This window comes from Terrapene carolina, unplaced genomic scaffold (genome assembly GCF_002925995.2).
Source record: "Terrapene carolina triunguis isolate 2854851 unplaced genomic scaffold, T_m_triunguis-2.0 Scaffold148, whole genome shotgun sequence".
NCBI classification, from domain to species: Eukaryota; Metazoa; Chordata; order Testudines; family Emydidae; genus Terrapene; species Terrapene triunguis.
Window position 1 is genome coordinate 2,281,642 of NW_020664499.1, and position 22,869 is coordinate 2,304,510.

Below are 22,869 nucleotides of genomic sequence, written 5' to 3' on the forward strand. Positions count from 1 at the left end.
GTGGGATGGAATAAATTAAGGATTTTTCACCCAGCTGAGATTTACTCAAATTAACTTCTCTGTTATTTCTCCATTTCACAGTCATAAAATGAGCTCCTTTTGGAGGAAAAAATAAAACAAACAAGCTATAATAAAGGTCAGGTGAGAAGTAAAACAAGTGGTGCAATAAACCTAACAAGAATCTATGTCTTGGTAAGCAGATAATCCTGGAACGTTTACTTGTTACTCCGAGAGCTGATTTCTCCAATTGGCTGCGGGTAGGTATTGTCCCTAGACTCACTCTGGAATGATGATCTCAGGAGAAAGGAATCATCACCATCAGTTCCAAGAAGAGGATCAACACACCAGAAAGCATGCTGCTCTCAATGCTTTTCCTTTTATACTGTGATATATTTATACCCAGGAGAACGCTGTTCATGTGCAGCATCTGCTCTGGTCAGGGAGGCCCCTGCTGTTACCCAATTTTACAACTGAGGCACAGGGAAGTCTTATGCTGGCTAAAATCCTCCCACATATTCTATAACCACAAGACCACACATGAGCCAAGGAGGGTTGGTAGTAAGAAGAAGATTGATTGTTTTCAAAAATACTCCTCAAATCCTGATTAAGCACCCTTTACACAATACATACATAAATAATAATAAATGGTTTTCATCCCTAGATCTCTCAGTGGTTTACCAAGGAGATCTGTATCATTTTTTCCATCTTATGGCTAGGGCAACCGTGCCACAGACAAAAAAGTGTCTCGCCCAAGTTTACCCAGCAAACCAGTGGCAGGAGCTGGCACTAGAACCCAAAGCCGATGTCCAGCACTCTATCCATTAGAAGACACTACCTCTCTTACCAATTTACATTTATATGGTGATCTCTCCATAGAGGAGCCTTGCAAAATTCTATTTGTTTAGTAATACATAATTAGTCATTTACATAATCATCATGTTCCCCCACCTTGGGTGGGCAAGCAGATTTTGTCCCTGTGCGTTCATTATAATTTTACCAGGCAACCGTAGAGTAGGCTTCCAGGATTTTATGTACAATGGTGCTTTATTTTAGCTCATTGTTTTCCAGCCTCTGCCCCCTCATTCCATGTCTTAGACTATAATCTCTTTAAGGTGCGGCCCATGTGTCTTTCCTATGTTCTATAAAGTGTTGTGTACATTTATGGCAAATATAAAGGTTTAATTAAATACATGACAATGAAAACAAGATCAGAAAGGAGTGCTGCCCTCATGCTGGATGCAGTCCAGCTCCTCAGGGCATGGAAAAGGAATGCTCCAATAAGAAATGCTGGAACACTGGTCTAGTGGTTAAACATTGGAGTGAGGAAAAGGAGACCAATGGTGCATTCTTGGGTCTGTCACTGACCAGCTATGTGACCTTGGTCAAATCAATGCATCTCTCTGCTCCTGCTTCTACTCCCAGCTTTTGTGTGACTTGTCTATTTGGACTGTGAGTCTTTTGGAACAGGGACTGTCTCTTACTATGTCTGTATAGTGCCTAGTACACAGAGTGGGGGGCTCCCAACAGAACCCTGCCATCCTGACCCCAAGCCTCCTGCTCTGACGTGTAGAAAATGTTTCCTTTAAAAAAATTAAAATTTATAATTCTAAATACTGAAAATACATCTTAGTACTAGCATAACTCTTCCAATGGCTTACACTAATTGCCCTCATTTTTTCTCCTTATTACTACTGCACATTTGTTCCCCATTTCAGAATGCTTTTTCCATAGATTCCTAACTCAAAACAACGTGCTTCTAAAATCCTGACTGTAATTAATCAATACAAATCACTAGCTAAAATCTAGCCAGCCTAAACAAAGAGCATGAAATATTTGCTTTACTACAATATCAACATATTAATAAGCAGACAATCTGGTGTAGGCTTTGGGGATTTTTCCTCTTTTGGAGAGAGTTAGGCAAATTGTCAGGGAAAATTAAGTTTAAAAAACTGCAAGCTAGACAAACCAATATACCTCCAGCTATGAAATCCCTACCTTTGAATTACATTCAACCATAACATTTAAAAGTATTGATTGTACCTAAATTCCCTCCTACATGAAAACGATTAAGAGAAGTTGGAGCACTGAGAAAAATACTAGCTCCTCAAGAAAATGAAAGAAAGAGCATGAATGGCAAGATCCTGACACCCTCTCCCGAGTAGTAATCCCGTGTGTTAATGAGACCACTCTGATAAATAAGGTTTGCTAGAGGTTCATTTTGGATCTGAACTAAAGGCAGGTCTACGTGGCAATTAGACACAGGTGGCTGGGCCATGCCAGCTGACTCGGGCTTGTGGGGCTCTGGCTCGAGGGCTCTTTAATTGCGGTGTAGCCCTTTGGACCAAGGCCGAGCTCTGGGACCCTCCCACCTCGCAGGGTCCTAGAGCCTGGGCTCCAGCCCCAATCTCTACAATGCAATTAAACATCCTCTTAGCCCAAGCCCCAAAAGCCCAATTCAGCTGGCACGGCCCAGCCTCGGGTTTTTAATTGCAGCGTGGACATACCGTGAGCCCCAAACTTACTCCTGAGTTCTGATATGAACACAACAGAATATCACGCTTTCCGCCCCATTCATTTTATATGTGAGGTGTGTGGTTGGGGGCGCGGGGGAGGGCAGACCGGGGAGAGCTTTGTCTGAAATCTTGCTCTTTCATTAGCACCTATTATCGTAATTTACCAGTGGGATGCGATCACGCAATTCCCATTACAGCGTATGTGACCTATGCACAGAGAGGGGAAAAACAGACATGAGAGCATGCAAGTGATGGCACACAGGGCAATCTCTAACTCTCAGAGGATGATGTTTCTGATGGTTATTGGTAGATGCCCTTGGCTCTTCATCAGGGCTCCCATCATGATTAACATATTGCTTGATATCTTTAACCTGCTCGATCATTACCCAGCTTTTAGCTAATGGCAGGTCTACCATGGGAGGAGCTGGGGGGGGGGGGGGACGTGGTACCTGGATCAGCCAATGTGGCGAAGCACCAGACTCCTGTGACACCAAAACCCCTTGGAAAAGAGTCCCCTGTTCTTTACAAACAACTTTCACCCCAGACCTGACAAACTCATGACAGCAGACATACGTCTTTCAGGATATTTATTCATAAAGGGTAACATGTAAGGTATCTACAGAAAGCTCGTAACTTGTCAAGATTCATAATCATGGTGAGATGTCTGTATGAATAATATTTAAGGAATAATGTCTTTCAATATACAGTAGGCTTTATGGACTTTGAAGCAACTGAAGGTAAAAAGGAACTTTGCAAGACGGGTTCGCCCTCTGTGAATGGAAACATAAGGCTGTTTTCAGTATAACACAGAGGAAGAAGAAGCCCGCTGAATCCTTTCACTGAGGAGACATCCTGAGGAGCAAGGTGTTCTCATGAAAAATTGGATCCTAGTTCTTGAGAAACCAGCCAGCTCTGTAACAGACTGAACTTGATAGGGAAAACCTACTTTATTAGATAGGAAAGGTAACTATTAATAAAGTATACGCAGGTTCGCCTTTTATGATTTTGTTTTGTATTGTAACCATTTGTTTCCATCACTCTCTCTTGTTTCTAGTTAAATCTTTGTTGTTTCTTAAATAAACTGACTTTTGTTTTATAAATAAGTGCTCACAGGCACTCTGGTTCACAGGAGTGGTGGTCTGAGGTAAAACCAGTAAACTTGGGTATGCTGCACCTCGGGGAGCAGAGGATCTGGGATCTCTGTGAGTAACCAGTGTCAGGGGCTAGATAGCACAAGGGGATGATTCAAAGGCACTTGGGGGTGGGGGTGCTCCTATTGTTAACCTGCAAGGCGAAGGTAGGGCTGGCATAGCCCAGAGGAGAGTGCGTGAGCAGCTGAAAGGGCTGGTGGTGTCAGGGATCTGACATCCAGCCAGACACAGGCAAGACTCCCTCATGCTGGGGGAAGGGAGTAACAAGGTGACCCACAGTCCTGGCTGCCCCAAGAACAGTCACAGCTCCCATTTTATTAGGTGGGAAACTGATCCACAAAGCAGTTAAACAACTTGCTGAAGGTCGTGGAGTTAATTGGTAGGATAGCCTGGAATAAAATACAAGTCACCTAATTCCCCGTCCTGTGCTATTATTCAGGCTGAACATCACTGCTTCCCTCCTTTAGGGCTCACCTCTGCCAAGTGCTGAGTACCTCCTGCAAGGTGCCATGTGCTTTCAACATCCATTGACTTCCAGAGCAGCGGTCAGGTCACACAGGCATTGTTCAGTACCTTGCAGGGCCAGGCACCTCATTAGTATCTGAGCCAATCCACTCCCTCTCTATCTTGCTGGTGCTCATATCACAGTTCACATTACTACTGCTTGGCACTTAAAATAGCACCTCATATTTTCAAGGCTCTGTACAAGCATTAACTTGAAACTAACTCTGTGTATGTACTAATATCAAAATCAGGACCAGCTCGCACCCAGCCACAGCTAGCACCAACATAAGAGTTTCCTCTGCAATCCAAAGGAATAGATATTTAGCAGAAATCCGAAATCCTAGACAGACTTTGCGTAAAGGTAGGTCTGATCAGTGGCAGAGCAGATTAGAGAGTTCCCGCCATGTGTCAATAATGACAAAAGAACAAAAGGTATTTGACGTAAACATTGCTTCCAGAAAATTGGCAAGTACCAAGTGTGGTGTCCCTGAACTCTCAAAATCCCAAGTGCTTTTCTTTTCCTTTTTATACTAAATCTGAGCACTATTGCAGCCAGAGACAAAACGTAGCGTCCACACTCTCCTGTGTGCAAGTGAGCTACTTAGATGAGGAATCAAAATGGATGTGGAAACATAACCCAGGCACTTTTGTAACTTCTTTAAAAAGAGAAAGTTTTACCTTTGCACTGTTCAGCACTTAGGAATAAACTATATGTCTGTTTCAAGTCATTCGTCGGACACTGCTGGCAAGACGTGTAATTTGACGACAAGTGGATCTCGTAGAGCAAATTGCTCGCACTCTCTCTGGAAAAAAAATTAAGAGGAAAAGCATTTTTTTACTTTGTGTGAAAAATCTAAGTCTTTGCTTGAGAAAAGTGAGAGAAAAAGCTAGAATTGTACTCTCAGAGGCGAGAGATCTGTTTGGGAATAGATTACACTTCATCTTCTTATGCAGATAATCTATGTTTTCATTGAGCAACTCATTGTGCAGCAAGCACTTTTGCATGAATTGAAAGAAACTTTAATTTATCCAGCTTGCCAGGTTTTGTTTAAGAAAAACAAAGTAATATCTTGCCTGTGAAGATGATAGTCACTATGACAGGGAAAGGCCAGTATTTTTAGTTGAATATACAAAGCCCTTGCTGTCTGTGTCTCTCTCCTCCCCTTTCCCCCCTCCCCCAATCACCAACCCAGCTTCAGAATTATCTCACATAGCATTGGTTGCAGCAGCCGCTTCCAGCACTGCACTTTGACCTGCTGTTAAGTTCTTTACTAGATATGAATTAGTTAGTAGATTCCTTACTGAGAGTCTGCTCACACACACGTGTGTGCACGCACATCTGTATTTCCACTTTACACAAGACTTGCAAAATAAAAAATCACTGAGTGATGTGGCAAAGGCTGCTTTTAAATTTACTCTCCCCCCGAAAAGCTTACAGAAAATAGTTTAAACTCAGCAATCCTTAGAAATCATGTGTATGAAATTAGTGCATGTTAGTTAATTCAAAACGTCTTCTACACAGTCTAATAATATTTAACGTTGATTTCATATACAGATCTCCATTAAAATCTGTACCATTTTACTTTTCACAAGTGTGACAGACCCAGACCAGTGGGGTACAGGAGTCTGGTAGAGGGCAAATATACTGGTCACTGGATGAGTAGTTTTCTGTTCCCTGAATGACCAGAGCAGGGGCTGTACTAGAGTAATCAGGAACCTGCTAGAACCAGTTAAGGCAGGCAGGCTAATTAGGACACCTGGAGCCAATTACGAAGAAGCTGCTAGAATCAATTAAGGTAGGCTAATTAAGTCACCTGGGTTTTAAAAAGGAGCTCACTTCAGTTTGTGGTGGGAGTGTGAGGAGCTGGGAGCAAGAGGTGCAAGGAGCTGAGAGTGAGAGGGTGTGCTGCTGGAGGACTGAGGAGCACAAGCGTTATCAGACACCAGGAGGAAGGTCCTGTGGTGAGAATAAGGAAGATGTTTGGAGGAGGCCATGGGGAAGTAGCCCAGGGAGTTGTAGCTGTCATGCAGCTGTTACAGGAGGCACTATAGACAGCTGCAGTCCACAGGGCCCTGGGCTGGAACCCGGAGTAGAGGGCGGGCCCGGGTTCCCCCCAAACCTCCCAATTGACCTGGACTGTGGGTTCTCCCAGAGGGGAAGTTCTCTGGGCTGTTCCCCAACCCACGTGGTGAATCTCTGAGGCAAGAAAATCCGCCAATAAGCGCAGGACCCACCAAGATAGAGGAGGAACTTTGTCACACAAGATTGATGCTACTAGAGTATTTCCTGTACTTGGTATAAGGAATACCACTGTAATGTTAATTACCTGCAAACAGCAATTGCACAGATTTTAATGGGGAGCACTGTCGGTCATACAATGTTTTAACCAATTCATGCAAACCCAGGTCACTTATATTTTTCTACATTTATGTAGAAAACCTTTTTTATGCACCAAACCAGACGAAATTAGATCCATTCAACATTGAGCTTAATAATTACTAGTTATGGGGAGAAAAAGAAGCAGAGAACAGGACTAAAGGTCACAAAATGATGTTGCACCTGGCTAGTGTGGTGACATAGAAATCATATAGTTTCCCCTAAAACTAGAAATAGTCCACAAAGCCCTGACTAACAATGCTGCATGCTTGTACACAGACTATTGAAATCAAGACAGAGGATATAGCGTCTAATGCCTTCCAGTTGAACGGCGGGGGAGAGAAGGCTTTTCATTAATTGAAGCCTGGATTCTCCATCTATGGTCTGAAGGCCACTCTCTCATGAATCACAACTGATTGACAACACAACCAGAGAAGCAGGAGGTTGGTAATTAGAAGGGGAGATAGGCCAGAAGAGGGTTGCTCTCTGATGAACTGATCCACAGAAGAGGAGGATGACAATTTCCCTTTCCTATTACCTAGAACGTTCACAAATATTTTAGCTGTGTGATGAAAAAGCCAAGCAGGAGGCGGGACCAGGAGAGTCAGTGGTTTGGGAGTATTTTAAAGAAGAAATAGGCCTACACCCATTGCCCAAACTCTACTGCTCCCTAAACTTTGGATGTTCCTATGTGGAGGTATTTCAGAATTTGAGTTTTGCATCTTTGCCCTCTCTCCCAAAGGCAAAACCCAAATCCTGCCACACCTGAATTCTGGGTGACAGAACAAAAAAGCGTCCTCTACTGAATCAAGCACATATCTGCTTTAAAAACCTTTACAAAATGCAAACATCCATAAAATCAGGAGATGCACAACAACTAACATTGATCTTAATCTCCACTGGAGGTCAGAGGAAACACCCTCATTTCAATTTACGAGTGAAGCAAACCAGAAAGTTACACCAGCAGAGATCCTCATTTTAATCGGCCATGCTATCACTGTTTGCATTAGAATTAAAAGAAAAAGACATTGAGGCATATCAAAACGAGTATGGGGTGGAAGCTAGGAGTTCCCTATCTCAAAGTCCTAGTTCTTCAGTAGACGTGACCAAGTCAATCAACCTTTCTGCCTCAGTCTTCCCCTATATAAAATGAGAGTGACAATCCTTACCACATCAGGACATTGGGAGGAATAATTAACAAACATCTGCAAAGTACTTTTAAAAATGTCAAAGAAAATCCTAGCCAGAGTCAAGCAAAGCCTCTCTTACTGCTCTACCAACTGGGATGGAGGAGACTACATGTGCGGTGAGAGGTGGTGGCGAGGGGAGGGGGAAATGAGGAGAAGGAACGTTGCTTTCCAAGGGCCAGACTGGTTTACCACACTGAGCTGAGTCCTGGACCGCACAGCTGCAAGTTATAAATGTCCAGGCAGGCAAACATGAGTGGCATCCCTTCCAGTCTGCCAAAATTCCAAGCAATTAGAACAGCTAGCACTTTCAGCTCTTTTGCAGGTTTCCTAGATGGAGCCTCAACAGCAGGGAAGAATGAAGGGAGGGAGCATTGTTTTAAGAAAATATGTTAAATCAATTTTATTTTTTATTTCCACTGCTGAATATTACTTGGCTCTCTCCACAGCCTTTATGAATGTTTGCCTTACGCTGTAATGTGTTTGCCAGAAATCAATATTCTCTTATCCTCACTAACTAGTAGCCAGTGTCATCACCTTTACAGCTGCCCAGTGTAGCCGGAACAGGAGAACTGGTTTCTTACTTGTCTCATTTCAGACAACTCATAATGTTTGACTTAGACACCAGAGATAAATACTCCTATTGCAGCTGGTTGCCAACAGCTTTTAAATCAAATTCTTTGTCTTTCAAATGCACTTTTCCACTGAGTAAATATGGAGGGGCCATTCCAGGACCTCATTTAAAAAAATAGCGCATGACCAGAATATGGGGAATTTTAAATTGACCCACCAGGATGGCTGGTGAAGGGTTCTTACCCTCAGGAGATGTGGAAGAAAGGAAGGGACAAAGCAAGAGATTTCAAGTGCTCCCATAGAGTACAAATGATGGGAACAACAATTATTATTTGTACGGCAGTAATGCCTAGAGGCCCTGATTGTGCTAGGCACTATATATATGCTAGGCACTATATATACTTGTAACAGTGGGCAGTCCCTAGAGTTAACAACTCACAATCTGAATGGACAAGAGAAATGGTGAAAGGGCACAAAAAGGAGAAATGATCCCAAGGTCAGTGATAAAGCCAGCAATCAAACCTAGTCATCCTATGTCCCAATCCCATGCCCTAATCACCAAACCATCCCACTCCCTCAGTCATTCAATGGTCCCTCAGCTCCAGCATTTCTGACCCCTAATGCAAAAATCAGAGTAAGTTCCTTAGAAATGGGGGTTACAAATTTTATAAAAGCTTATAGCTTTTTTCCCTCTGCTACAAATCTTCCCAACGAACAAATGGTTTCTAGATCAAATTTGTGATATGACAGTATATCCCCTTTGTATTTTAATCTTGCCTATGCTCTTCATTTTCTGTCTTGTAAAAGAGTGTTAATAACAAGCTATCATTCTAATTCTCTGCAACTGCATGCTGGGTTTGTCTACACTAAGGCAGCATAGCTCCATAGTGTAGCGAAGACACAGCCTAAAGCGACGAAAGGGGTTTTCTATCAGTATAGGAGCACCACCTTCTCAAGTGACAGCAGCTAGGTCAATGGAAGCATTCTTCCAGTGACCTATCTGTGGCTACACTGGGGGTTAGGTTGGCATAGCTACTTTGCTCTTGGATGTGGATTTTTTACACCTGACTGACACAGATAAGTCAACCTTAATTTTCAGTGTAGACTAGACCTCTATTGAAAGTTTATCCTCCCAGAGCATTGAAGATGGAGTTATTCCAACACCCATCAGCTGGGTAGCATCTGAAAGCAATTCCAGACCATTGGGACAACAGTCTGACTCAAGATAAGCTGGGAAGACTTTACCACAGAGCAGTGCAACCCTGGATGCCTTTTTGAGTGCCTTCAGGCTCCACCATCTGACAATCACTGCATGGAAATGGTATCTATGTGCCAAGGAAAAAAGTTGTGACACGGCCACCATTCCTCTTTTGGAAAGGACAATGCAAAAATCCAGCTGTCTGAAAAGCATATGTGATTCTACAATGGAAAATAACAACCTTTAATGATCAGGCAGAAGAAATCCCAAAATTCCAGATGACCCAATATCTTGCTTCCGGGAAGCATGTGCGACACATCTTGGTATATGCCCCTTGGATTAGTCCAATCAGTGATAGAAAGCCTGTATTGTTAAAAAGTGGGGAGTGGGGGCTATTTCCTCATCAGCACCACTAGATAAACAAATTCTCACCTAAAACACCAGTGACCCAGCCACATAAACACTGCTCAAGTTAGGGCCAAAATAGCAAGTAGCCAGGAGGCTGAGAGGGAGCTAGTGGTTATTTTGGGGGAGGGAGGGGGAGGTTGTATAAAACCCATCTCACTTAACACACAATTGTCCTGTGAAGACTGTGTGAGTCCCAGCATGCAATGCTTGATGTTGCCACACACCGCATTATAGAACTGTCTTTGACCCACACACCGTACAGTACAGGCTGCATGGAACCCGCACCCACTGAGGGTGGTGCTCTGTCTCCCTTTAGTGGTGGCTGGGCCATATATACAAGCTGATGACCCTGCTGCAGCCTTGGTGAAAGGAGCCGTGTTTTAGATCAAACAGCAAAGACTCACGCTTTCAGATCCTAAAGGTCCCAGTTTTGATTCCTGCTGCTGACATCACTCAGGGGTGCAGTGTATTATGCACATTGGGCACCCCAACAGAACATAAAATCCTCAAGACATTATAAGCTACTCTGTTTATACGCTTGCCTCCTTACACTCATCTCTGGGAATTAAACTGATCAGTTGTAACTTTTATATCTGAATTTCATCATACAGATGCTGGAAAGGAAGCGTCAGAATGCTGCTGTTGGAAATGCCCCTACATTTTCCTCCCAAAGGGATTTAGTATTGCAGTCTAATACATTCTTCTAAATGGGCAAGTGCCAATTTCGACTCTGTTAAGACGAGTACATTTTAAATTTGTAATGCATGCTTAGTAAAAAGACAACAGGCTTGTTCATGAAACACCAAGGTTGGTAGTACAAAATAGTGAAGCAAGAAGTGGCTTATAGTAAAGCAGGATCCGTCATTCTGGTTTTATATTATACCTCTTCAAAACCGTAAAGCTGCCTCTACGGGGAGAGATCCATCATTCAAACAATAGCTTGAAATAAACCACAATCTGATGACTGTCATAGCCCCTTTGACACCGCTGCCTACCATCTCCCAGCGTTTATACACTAATCAGTTTAGTCTTCCCACTTGGATGCGTGTGAGGCAGCTGTTTCTAATGGCTTGTATTTTCTTAAAGCCTCATAGAGCAGACAGCCAGGGCTCTACAATTTCCTCTGCTCTCTTGGCACAGACTGCCCCAAAGGAGGAACAAAACAACAAGAAAGAGGGCATGGGGAAAAAAACATTCATTTTCATGCTTCCTGAATCATGGAAAATCTCAGCTCATTTCTAGTTAATGCTCAATTGTTCTTTTCCAGTGTTTTAAATAAAAGCCTTTCTACAAATCTGACAGTTATCTATTACTAAAGTTAAAATTCAATCACTGGTCTCTTCACAAATAGCATAGGGTTTTCCTTTTATTTTTTTTTTAATTAATATATTCAATTTTAAAAAGATCTTGCCAGCAGCTGAAGTTGATGCACTTGAAGTATGTGTGTCACTCTTATTTGTAACTTTGTTTTATAAATAAATTATATAAATAGGCTTCTTTGATTGCTCAGAGCATCCAGCATTAAGTACTGGGGCATAGCTTTAGGCATAATTGTACTACTGAATTCATCAGCTGCCTAATTATCATTCATTTTGCATCTATTTCTGCTAATTAAAAAGAAAAACTCTTAACAACTTTTACATAAATACTATATTTGTTCTCTGTAAAGACATGAGGTTAATTTACCAGTCATTAACAGATTATCTAATTTTATAGCTGTCATTCTGCAGAGGCCAGTACCCCACAGTCCTGGCAAAAGGAAGCAAAAAAGGAGAACTGAAGTTCTCTCTCTCGCTATAACCCCCCTACCTAATCTTAGTCACACTCATTTGCTGCATCATTTCCAACTTTGGATTGTAACTGGACAATCACCAGGGACTGACCCCAAGGGCTCTCCCAGAGCTAACAGCGGGAACCTCCACACCCTGAGCAAAAGACGACTCACATTGAATTCAATGACTCTTGGATCAAGCCTTACGGGTCTTCACATCAATTAAATAACCACAGCTGGTCCAGACCATCTGATTCAGGCTCAGGCTGTGGGGTTGTACAATTGCTGTGCAGATGTTGAGATTTCACGAGCTCTGGGACCCCGCGAGAGGGGAACGTCTCAGAGCCCAGGCTTCAGCCTGAACGTCTACACAGCAATTTTTAGCCCTGCACTCTGAGCCTCAGTTAGATGACCTGGGCCAGTCATGCCATGAACTTTAATTCCTGAGTGGCCTAGCTGGGAGCTATAGTAATCTCCTCTCCACTAAAAAGAATGAGGAGTACTTGTGGCACCTTAGAGACTAACAAATTTATTAGAGCATAAATTTTCGTGGGCTAAAGCCCACTTCATCAGATGCATGGAGTGGAAAATACAGTAGAAAGATATATATATATACACACACACACACACACACACACAGAGAACATGAAAAAATGGGGGTTGCCATACCTCTCTAATGAGACTAATCGATTAAGGTGGGTATTATCAGCAGGAGAAAAAATACTTTTGTAGTGATAATTAGGATGGCCCATTTCAAACAGTTGACAAGAAGGTGTGAGTAACACTAGGGGGGAAATAGTTTTTAGTTTGTGTAATGACTCATCCACTCCTAGTCTTTATTCAAGCCTAATTTAACGGTGTCCAGTTTGCAAATTCATTCCAGTTCTGCACTTTCTTGTTGGAGTCTGTTTTTGAAGTTTTTTTGTTGAATAATTGCAACTTTTAGGTCTGTAATTGAGTGTCCAGGGAGGCTGACGTGTTCTCCGACTGGTTTTTGAATGTTATAATTCTTGACGTCTGATTTGTGTTCATTTATTCTTTTGCGTAGAGACTGTCCAGTTTGGCCAATGTACATGGCAGAGGAGCATTGCTGGCACATGATGGCATATATCACATTGGTAGATGTGCAGGTGAACGAGCCTCTGATAGTGTGGCTGATGTGACTTGAATGGTGTCCCTTGAATAGATATGTGGACAGAGTTGGCAACGGGCTTTGTTGCAAGGATAGGTTCCTGGGTTAAGAGAGCATGACACAAACACACTGAGCTCTTTGGAGCAAGGTCTCGCTCTTTCTTTTTGTATGTCTACATGGAAAAGATGTGTTCTTGACTTGCATTAGCTAACACATTTTAAAACAGCAGTAAAAACAACGAGGAGTCCTCGTGGCACCTCATTGTTTTTACTGATTCAGACTTAACACCGCTACCCCTCTGAAACCTGTCATAAAACAGCAGTGAAAACATATCACTGCCCTATGGGGCAACCTGGGCTTGCTTGAACTGGAACTGCTAACTCGAGTTAAAAGACAAGTTGCTGTATCTTCACTGATATTTTAATCCAAGTTACTTAACATGGATTAACATAACCTGAGTTAAATTTCCAATTTCAGGAAATCATGGAGCGAGTCAGACAATAATTATTTAACGACAGTAGAGTAGACACATTCAAAAAGTTAAAGCTTTATAACTGTTAAACATAAATTGTCAACATCACATCAGAAGATATAAAATAAATATCTTTCAAACCAAAAACTCTAATACATTCTCAAGAAGCATTTTTCTTGTTTTGCCTCTCTGTAAATTGTGATGATGTTCATCAATGGAAATATCTTTTTCGTTGGTTTGTGTGCAATAGACATTGGCCAACATTTACTGATAAAAGTCTACTTCTTCCAAGCCTGTATATAGATAATAAAGAGTAGCAGCATTCCCATTTGCCCAGGGGCTGTCCCTGATCCTACCTAGCCACTCCAGGCAATGGGCTCTCCAGCCAACCTCACTGGTCTTGGATGGGGACCCAGCAGCACCTTTCTCTGCTGTTCAGTAATCCTCTCCCCACCTCCTCTGATTACTACCTTAGCTGCAGCAGCAAGAGCTCCTGCCTTCCTGAGGGCTGCCTCTCAGCTGTGCTCAATGGGAGCCTCTGACTGAAGGTGAGAATCGGCTGCTAGCACTTACTTTAGGCTGAGAAGGTTGCAAAGCCTGCACTCCATGCTGGCATAGAGGTCTGTCCCAGTTCGAAGGAAGGGAGAGAGAAACAGAGCAAGAGCACAAGTGATCAGTAGTGAAGGTGAATGACTAGGGTGAATAGCCAATGTAACAAGACAATTCTGCTTCAAACAACCCAGGGATCTGGGGGCAGGTGGGAGACAACGCACATTCAGGTGAATTTTAGTTCTCTCTCTCTCTCTCTCTCTCTTTCTTTCTTTTCCTATCACCATTCTAAGGGAAAAAATAACTTAAAACACACCCTACTGCACACAACCCCTTAAATGGTTGGTGGTGAAGACCACCATGCCTTCCACCCAGCACCTCAGCTAACTTGGAGAACTGTCCCTTTCAAAAAACAGCTGTCAGCATTTAAAGCCAAGTTCCTTCTCTGAGTGGAGAATGCACATAACCTGATGGAAGTGGAGGGAAAAAAGGAGAGCTGTTTCAGGTACATACCTAACCCCTCCAGTCGGCATATGTGCTATCCGGACAAAGGGATCAATACCCAGCCAGCCTCCACCAAAATACAGGGCTTTAAGATGGGCTGAAGGGCATTTAAAGTAGGGAGCCAAATGGGATGATCCTCAGGATGACATGAAAAGTGCAGATAATCCGGGGGGAAGGAAGTTAAATACCAAAACTACAATTCATTGGTACACCCCCAAAAAAATGTTTAAGGGCCAGATCCTGAGCTGGGGTAAGTCAGTGTAGCTCCACTGACTTCAGTTTACGCTAGCTGACAATCTGGCCCTTAGTTTTTAAAGATAGACAATGCAACCAAAAGTTCAGGCAAGAACAAACAAGGCTGATCCCACCAGCTCAGGTTTTGTGGGCAAGCAGCATTTTAGCTCCCCATAAATCTTCTATTGGTGCATTAATTATAAATATTACCACTCCAGAACTCCTCCCCTCCCTGCAGGTAGTAGTTGGGTAGCCAAGTAGCTCAGTTCAAGAAGCATGGGTAGAAGTTTTAATTAAGATTAGACACTACTACTTAGGGTTAGTCACTCTATACATCAGAAAAGGGGGAGGGAGTGTAGACATTTGTATATTGTCTTCTGAAGGATTCTAGTAGGGATAGATAGTATTTAATTTTTTTATCTGAACTGAAATTAAAAAAAAATATTCTATGAATAGTCATTAAAAAAAAAAAAGAATCCCACCAGACCACAGAGATGTGTAGACTATTATACTATTAACAAACTGTACATGCAAGAGCTAACTGAACATTCAGGAAGATGTAAAAGATTAATTTCACTACTAGCAAGGACAGCCAGTGCTGGCCTAGAAGTCGCCAGCCATACATACAGAGTGTTAGATTGAATCATTCATCTGGTAATAGCTAAAATTTGGGTTGGCTCTTTTTATTTGCCTAATGTTTGAGCACCTCATGAGTAGCTCCTTTTTGTTTAGGATCCTCTTAAATTTCAATACATTATTCAAATTTGAAAAATACACAGCAATAAAATGGAAAATGTTGTCAGAGGAAAAATGAATTCTCTTCACCAGTATCTGGAGTTCTACTGATTCGAAATAGCCCACCCTATTAACTGTGGTATGTTCATTGTTTTGGGTTTGGTTTTAGGGTGGGTTATTTTTTAAGTTTCTCTTGAAAAATTAAGAGTAAGTTTAAAAATAACTGGAGATTACAATTAATAAAAACTAGGTTAAATTGTTTGATCTAAGCTATTCCCTTATATTACAAAAACAAAACAAATGAATTGGCTAAGTATTTCTTTACCTCAGAATTTTATTGAAGGACTTCATGATATTAAAATGACAAACTAGATCATAGAGTTCAAAAGGCAACATATACTTTATATAAAAATAAAGTGTTACCTTCATCCCCATGGTGTATTAAGAGGGCTAGAATAAATTTAGATAAGATATCCACCAATGGAAACGGGATTTGTGATTACAAAGCCAAATAATGAGACCCAATTCTGCAGAGACTTACATGTGTACAAGTAACTGGATGCACTGTGAGTAGTCCCATTAAAGTCAGTGGAACTAGTCATAGGGGCAGATCCTCAGCTAGTGTAAACTGTCCCAGCTCTACTCAAGTCAATGGAACTGTAAAAACTGAAAAACAGCTGAGGATCTGGCCCACGGTGCATAAACTTAAGCACACAGATAAGTCTATGCAGGATCAGAGCTAAGGGTTTATATTTGGAAAGGCGATTTGTTATCCCCATGTTTAACCCTACCAATGAAAACTAGCTCACTTTAATAGCCAATGAAACTACTAGCCCAAATGAATGTACGTACACCCATCAAAGCTAAAGAAAGTGGCCTCATGGTGGAATTTGATTAAAATATGGAACAAAGCAGTAGGAGCTCTAAAAGAAGTCCATTTTTTGACAATATAAAATATAGACATTATTCCAATGCACCTTCAAATGAGCATTGTTAACTGATAGGAAGTAATACCTTATCAGTTAGATTTAATTAATATAGTACTAAAATTATTTCAAAAGACAAATTAGAAGAGTTAAATTTAGCATTTCATAAATATTTACAGATGAGAGAGTGCAAATATTTTGGACCAGATTTATTTACAAGTTTGGACCGCTCTGTATTCCATCGTACAGAAATCTTGTCCGTAATTTTGATGAATAAAAAAGCCCTACAATGTTTACCAAAACGCAAACTAGCAATGGCCTCAACAAACAGATATTTTATGGATGAAAGAGTAATGACTAAAATTTTAACTGAAGATATATTGCCTACAGTTTTCAGATCAATTAAATATCCTCTATAGATACTACTCTAGATGATTAGTACACTTTTCTAGATTCTTTTTTCATATCTACAGATGTAAAGTGACATTGGACACTTTATTTCATATGCTATGTTCTAGTACTTCATTAAGAAAATTTTCACGTATTTTGTGAACGTGCTACACACAGTTACTTAAGTGGTCAGATCTTCATGCCCAACTGTGTGTGTGTTTGGCATCTATGTAACCATGCTAGAACGAAGAAAATAAGGAGAAGTTCTGTCCTATGGCTTAAGTAGGTGGCCAATGAAGCCGCAACATTGGCAGTTCTGTGGTAGAATTCTTGAGCAGTATTGTCTAGTGGATAAAGCAACAGCCTATGACTCAGAAGACCTGGATTCTAGTCCCAGCTCAGCCACTGGCCTGCTGAATGACCTTGGGCAAGTAACTTCACCTCTGGGTCTCAGTTTCCCTATCTGTACAATGGGAATATGATGGTTGCCTCCTTTGTAAAGGGCTTTTGAGATCTACTAATGGCAAGTGCTATTTTAAAGAATTAGATACTATTAGCAGTAATCTCATTGTGCCTCTGTTCCTGCAAAATGGGTGAAATATAATCCACTCTCTCTCACTCATCTATTTAGACTGTAAACTCTTTGGAGCAGGGACTGCCGCTTAGTACATATTTGTACAGGCCCTAGTATAATGGTGTCCTGACCTCAGCTGGGGCCTTGAGATGCTATTGGAATACAAACAAACAACAAATGCAAAATTGCTGGCCTTTGGAAATATGGCAGATTGCCTAATATGCTTTCTTGATTTAGTTAAAATATTTACTATTTCTAACTAGAAATAACATGACAAGGCATAAGGTTAAGTATATTTTACTCGTCTGGTACCCATAGATAGCCACTTAATTTAAAGATTATATGGTGTAATTGTGACTTTACTCAATGACAAGAACAACAGAAAGGAAATTTTGGACACAACTAGCAGGATTTTTGGTTTCTGTCACTCCCCCTTTTGTGTGTGTGTGTAAATGATAAAATTATGTAAATAAATGCATTACAAATAATTGACAATTATAGAAGGTACACATATTTATTACTGGCTTTATTATAACTGCATATAATCTGTGCAGGGAGGGGGACTAGATGATCTTTTGAGGTCCCTTCCAGTCCTACATTTCTATGATTCTGTAACAATTATAAATTGAGATATTTGAATTTATATGTAATTGATCAGAAGTAATAATATTCATGAGCATTTTATTATAATGTTCCTTAATGGACAGAGATCATATTTAATATAACAATTTGAAATTGAATAATAGTATTGTTAGAACTTATTACGAATGGTGAACAGAACAATTTCTGCCTCAGGAATTATTTCAGTAACATTTTATGTCATAAGATATTCATACATTCCCTTTTGTATTTTTATTACTAAGTTCAATCTATAACATTTTTTAAACAGCCAGGCAAAACCAGACGCTTGTCAGTGACCCAATAAAATACATTCAATGTTGAGTAGTCCTTTTCTCACTAAATTTTGCAGATTACAGAGAAAGGGAGGAGGAGAGAGAGGCACAAACATCTGGAATATCTTCCCCCTTTCTATTAATCAAGAAACCCTGTTAAAACCCTCTTCTTCCACCTCACCCTTCATCTCTCAGATCCAGTCTGCTCCCACTTTCCCCCTCATCTTTTATTGCTTGTATTGTAGCTACCTGAGTTAGTCTGTAAGCTTCTGAGGGTAATAAGGGGGTTCCTTTTGAGTTTGTATAATCTAAATTTGAAATTCTGGCTCATTGAAGTCAATGGCAAAACTCCATTGACTTCAACGGGGCCAGGATTTCACCCTAAGTTCTCTGTAAATAGTCACGCTCTCTCCTCTCTTCGCATTATTTACAAGTGGCAAAGCCATTCCCCGGTTTCGCAGGTCTTCCCGAAAGCGGTAACAGAAACCCCCAAAACTTTATAGTACTCCCCCACACACACAGTCATCTATGTTGTTAAAATCACTGTCTCCCGCTGAATTTTCCCATTTGAAGTCTGTTAGTTAGTGGAATAGTTGGGGCGGGGGGCTGACGCTGCTTAGCAACGTTTGCAAGTGCAGCACTAACTCTGTTTTTAGAATCATTTGTAATTTAAGCAACCGTTTGTGAAAGAAAAGAACCATCACAAACGCTTATATCCATAGACTGGTATGTGGAGAGCAAGTATACGCCCGCTACTACACATTCAGTGGGGGGAAGCACAGAGGAGCAATCAGAAAGATGCCAGGGTTGCAAGGGTTAATATATCTGCTCTTTATTTAGATAGACTGAGAACCAGCAACACTCTTGGCAACATTTAGAGTCAGTCTGTGAAAGGCACAGGCATACACAACCTCTCTTTATATTCCCCTTTTCAAAGCACATTTCATGTTTTAATCATTTTGTTTTTAAATTGAGTTCACTTCCAAATATCCCCCCCAGCCCCAGCGCCCCCTCCCCCACCACACACACATGCATGCAGCCCTTTATTGCCTGGTTAATATCGTTCATACACGAGGGCAGGCCTGGGAAGCATAATTACATATCTAGTACCTGGCTGTATATGAACACTCCCAGTGATAGGGGGTTCATTGCCAAATCTAATTTGTGAAGAGCACGATTTGCAGCAGATGGATAGAAAAGGCCCCCGCATGGGGTTGCCTTTCATTCTGCCCACTGGCCTCAGCAAGAAGCTATTCACTGCCTCTTCCCAAGGCTAATGATACAGAGCATTCTGTGCAAGACTGAAATAATCCTCGTCCAAAGATTCCAGCATTAGCCTTCCCTTGCAAAAGGAGCACTGTCATATTATAAGACAGAGAATGGCCATATCACAACTCTGATTTAAGGAGATTCAATATAACAGTATATTAGTCACCTTGCATTCCTTTGCAGCCTCTAATGGCTCTCTTTAGGCATATCGACATTGCAATTAAAAAAACGCTGGCTGTCCCGTGCCAGCTGACTTGGGCTGATGGGGCTCAGGCTAAGGGATTGTTTAACTGCAGTGTAGAAATTCAGGGACCGTCGCAGGACCCTAGAACCCAGGCTCCAGCCCAAGCCGGAAGGTCTACACTGCAGTTAAACAACCCCTTAATCAGAGTCCCATGAGCTAGAGTCAGCTGGCACAGGCCAGCCATGGGTTTTTAACTGCAGCGTAGACATATACCCTTTGTGTCATGCTTCCTTTTGACCTCTTAGCTTCTTCCTGCCAATAAGCTTGGAAAAACCTCTAACTTTTGCGTTCCAAATACCTTCCTATTCCTCTAAATGAGTCCTTTAAAAAAAAAAATCAGCACATATCTTTTGCAAACACACAATGAAATCACTGACATGTCTGATCCATTGTCTTGTGTATTTTTTTTTCTGCATTCTATTATAAGGAACTCGGGACAAAAATTTGATCTTTACATGTCTTATAAGTCACTGCATACACTTTTTTTCAATTTTAGAATTGCAGAAAAGGTTCCACATGTAAAATTCTCCCACCAGTTCCTGTTGTTAGTTCTCACTATTCATACCATGGTTTCTCTACATGCAGAGAAGTGAGATGGGATTCCTGCTTTCCCTCTCTCTGCACCCCACCTTTTGGTGTTCCATTTATACAATGATTGTTAAAAGAGGAAGCGGAGGAAAACTTGTATGGCTCTTGTTTTGCCATAAAATTGCCAGGTGGGCCAAATGCACATTTGCTGTGAATTGCCATTTGCTTTTCATAAGTTCAAGCTTCATGATGCTAGACATTAGGGAAACACTTTCATTTCGTAAGTGAGCGGCCTTGTCTGGAAGTATCATTAGCAAAAAGAAACCTACGTTTCCTCTTCACTTTGTCTCATTATCCAAAATACCATGTTCCTTTTTATTAAAGTAAGAAGCATTGGCACTCCCAGCACCCATCCTGCTGCACTTTACCAATTGATTTTTAAGGTTCATGGGGTACCAACAAATGTTTAAGCAAAAATGGCAACCCCCTTGGGTAGTCATATATTAAAGTGTCCTATCTTTACTTCTGTATTTCAAGCAGCAGAGTAGTTCCCTGCACTAAAAGTGTATGCAATACTCCATGACTTGTTGCAGACGAGAGGTAGTCTATTCTTAGAACTCCTGGTACTGGTATACTGTGGTTAAGCAATGTAAGCTGAAAAGGTCTCAGTGGCAGGATTCTCTACTGCAGTGTAAGATGGATCATTTCAGATTGTCATCCCCAGTGTGTAAAAAAAATTCAGAGATTGGAAAGTAAAAGGTACCTTATTTGGATGATTGGTAGGACACAGTAAGCAATGGCCAACAGCAGCATAGCAGTGCTGTCAGAATCTGCACAGCAGTCCCACTGCTACTATATTAATGTATTGGAGTGTTTAGACAAAGAAAGTAGGAGGAGGGAAAGGGTAGCGAAGGTAGGAAATTTACCTGAATCAGATTTTCAATCAAGCTAACTACGCCTGCCATGTATGCACAAAGCCTAAGCTGGTACACTTTGCATAAGGGTAGCAGAAAAAGGAGAAAATCAGAACATAAAACAAAAGCACCCAATGAAGATCAAGTAAGAGTCAATGCAAGTTCACAGACAATTGGGAGAATTTTCCTCTTCCTAGTCTTTTTTTTATGTTTTCCTGGAAGCTGAATTTGCCAAGAAACAGTTATGAAAATGTCGGGGGGAGGGGAAGAGTTAGCCTCGCGCACCAATTATTCTGACTTTGAGTTTACAAAATGTAAACAGCAAGATCAGATTGTCGGAGCAAGTGCAGGATGCTTGCATTCCGATCAGCCCGGCTGCTGAGGATTTGGTTCTCTTTGGTGAAAGATTCAGGGTCTGATGAAGTTCATGCCCTGGTTGATAGGGCAATGCTGACCTCAGCTACAATATTCTCTTAGTAAGACAGAGTGTCTCTTCCACCCGCCCCCATGAAAGCTCACATTCCCTTGTGGGTGCCATTTTATTGCTATCAGGAGCCCAGCTTGTTCCACCCAGTGCCTAGTCTTGATGCGTGGGAGGGGGGCGGGAGAAAAAGGGGTGGGGGGTGTTGGGAAGAGGGCAGGGAGAGAAAGTGAGGTGGGGGTTAGTCGTGGTTTCTCCAAGCTGCCACAAAATGCATCTCTCCAGAGTTATCCCAGTGCTATTCGTCAACTGTTTTTCAGGGCTGTGAAAAATCAATGAGATTTGTGCTGCAAACTGATCATTATGACAGGAAAAACTCTGCAATGAAATTGATTTGCTTAAATATAATAACAATTTAACAGTGAGTTGTAGGAGGGGAAAACCCTCAAGATCTGAGACAAAAAGTGAGATAAGCAATAAACCTCCTTGCTATGCTAACTAAACGGATTTTTTTTTTTTTAAATAGGCTTCAGACTTGTTAAAATGGAGATTCCCCATTCCAGCTAACACAATGCAGAAAAAGGATAGCCAGGGCAGCCGAATCACAACATGCCTTTGGCTGGGCAAACAAATGAATCCAGATTAGTGCATTTATAAATTACATGCAGCAGCAACAATTAAAGACTGTGAGCTGTCCCAGTCTTTTGGCTTTATTTCACCCTTTTGTAAGAGTGTACAGAGCGTATATCTAGCAACATTTCCATGAAATCCCAACCTGCTCTTCTGCAGGGCTCAACACCCTGAAATCAGTGGTAGTCTTGCCATTCAGGGTAAGGAGAACAGAAATTCAAATAGGACAAAGTAAGTTTTTACTTCCATTTCAATTCACAGCTATTAAACTAACATTGTAGCTCTTCTCAATCACAAATCCATTGTAGGGTAACTGCTGCACTGGTCTGGATGGTGTATAATACACATTCCAATCCAGTGGATAGAGCTCTGGACTAAGAGTCAAGAAATCTGGTTTCTATTCTTGGTTCTTCCACTATACATTTCATCTCTCTAGGCCTGCATCTCCTCTCCCATTCTGTATTATTTGTATTATCATAGCCCCTTTGTTTGTCTTGTCTATGTAGATCGTAAACCACTGGGCCACAGACTGCCTCTTATTACGTATTTGTACAATGACTAGCACAATGAAACCCCTGCCCCAGTCTCAGCTGGGATCCCTAGGCACTACTGTAATGCAACTAATAAAAATAATAAGAAATAATTCCATTATATGGTTCTATATTAGCATCAATTGAGCTAGAAATGTTATGTATGCTTCATTCAACAAGTTAACGAGGTCAACAGTGAGAAGATCAACTCTTCTCCTTTTCCCCATGAAGAAAGAAAAACA

The 22,869-nt window shown here is 41.4% G+C and overlaps 1 protein-coding gene across 11 annotated transcripts in view; it reads right to left on the minus strand.

Annotated features, from left to right (window-relative positions):
• Positions 1–22,869, minus strand: part of LOC112112062 (zinc finger MIZ domain-containing protein 1) — a 504,548-nt gene that overhangs the window by 382,117 nt on the left and 99,562 nt on the right. For 10 of the 11 annotated variants that reach the window (XM_024207775.2, XM_024207786.2, XM_024207778.2 and 7 more), the window contains exon 3: positions 4,847–4,971. The exons of the other annotated variant lie outside the window; for it this stretch is intronic. The gene's annotated coding sequence lies outside the window, so the exon portion shown is untranslated. The remainder of the gene's footprint in view (positions 1–4,846; positions 4,972–22,869) is intronic. 11 annotated transcript variants of the gene reach the window in all.